A 1,880-nucleotide genomic window follows, 5' to 3' on the forward strand; every position below is an offset into this window, starting at 1 on the left:
TATATATTGTTGTTTTATAGATATATGTGTGTGTATATATGTATGTATGTATATATATAACAAATCATTGCTCATCCACACCTAGAAAAATAATTTTATATAAGAGGGAGCAATGATTTGTTTGATTTTTTTTTTCCTCCCTGTTCCTTTAATGAGTGTTCTTGAACAGAGCAGGTCTCTATTTTTCATACCAGATGGAAGAATAGCAGCATATTGAAGTTACTGGCAAAGAAGGAAAAAGAATATTGTAAATCATTCCAAAAGGGGAGGCATATTTGGGGAATCCCTAAGGAATTAACCAAGAACATGTTGTAGTAGAAAACAGAACCAGAATATATTTAAGCTTTTTTTATTTTTCCCCCCTAGGAGATAGAAGGAAAGACAGCTATTCAAACAACAAAAAAAGATGTGTATGAGAGTTCGGTTAATATTGCAGCAGTCCTAAGGGAACAGTGTACTTTTAATAATTTTAAACCTAGAGGAAGAAATGTATACAATTGAAAATCCACTGTTGAAACAGGATTTACTATTGTCATACTCCATACCACTGCAAATATATGCATATTTAATTATATTTATTGATGGCATCGACACAGGAAGGGACTTGCTATTATGAAGAAAACTTGTTTGCCTTACGTAGTTTTCAAATTGAACTTTAAAACATAACATTCTCACTTTGCAATAAGGTGTTTCCAAACAACCGTCTGTAATAGAGCATTAGAAATGATAATGTACAAAGACCTCTAGAATCAGCTTATATAGATATTAGCATCTTGAGAAAACAAACATTAAAATAGAAAATAGGAAGTTTGTTGTTATTTAGTGCCATTGAGTGTTCCAACCTATAATGACTCAGTACACAGCAGTATGAAATACTACCCAGTGTACTGCTATCCTCTCATTTAAGGTCTACCTATTTTTCACTGACCCACTACTTTACTATTATGTCCTTCTCCAGAAACTGTTTCCTCTTGATAACATGCTGAACATATGTAAGGTGAACTTACTATCCTTAATTCTAAGGAGAATTCTGACTGCTCTTCTTGTTTGTTCTTCTGCAAGTCCGTGATATATTCATTATTTTTTTTATCAACACCATAATTCAAATGTATCTATTCTTCGTCTCTTCCTTATTCATTGTGCACATTTACAGTCATATAAGGTGAATATTGAAATGTGCATCTTAGTCTTCAAAGTGACAACTTTGATTCACAACACATTAAAAAGATATTTTTTTCCCAACAAATTTACCCAATGCAATGCATTATTTGATTTCTTGATTATTGCTTCCATGATTGTTGATTGTGGATCCAAGTTTAATGAAATCCTTGACCATTTCAGTTTTTTCTTTACTTATCATGGTGTTGCTTATTGTTCCAATTGTAAGAATTTTTGTTTATGTTGAGTTGTAATCCTAGTGTGGCATTGTGAGTTAATGTGCTAGACTGCAAACCTGTTTGAACTGCAAAGTCGGCAATTCCAGCTCACCAGTCATTCCTCAGAAACCCGATACAGGGTCGCTATGGGTCGGAACCGACTCGATGACAGTTAATAACAACAGCAATCCATACTGAAGGCATGGATTAAAAAAAATCGTCATTAAAAAAACAAGTGTGTCATAGAAAACTCTATGGAGCATAGTTCTATTTTGACACACATGGGGTCTCCATGAGTCAGAATTAATTAGATGGCAATTATCTGGATTTTGTGTGTGTTTGTTTTTATTTACATTACTAGTATAGTCATCATTATTGCTGTTATGTATCTTTGAGTCTCTTCTGATTCATTGTTGTTGTTGTTGTTGTTATGTGCCGTGGAGTCGGTTCCGACTCATAGCGACCCTGTACAGGGTTTCCGAGGCTGTAAATCTTTACGGGAGC

The sequence above is a fragment of the Chrysochloris asiatica genome, unplaced genomic scaffold (genome assembly GCF_000296735.1).
Source record: "Chrysochloris asiatica unplaced genomic scaffold, ChrAsi1.0 scaffold00153, whole genome shotgun sequence".
NCBI lineage: Eukaryota > Metazoa > Chordata > Mammalia > Afrosoricida > Chrysochloridae > Chrysochloris > Chrysochloris asiatica.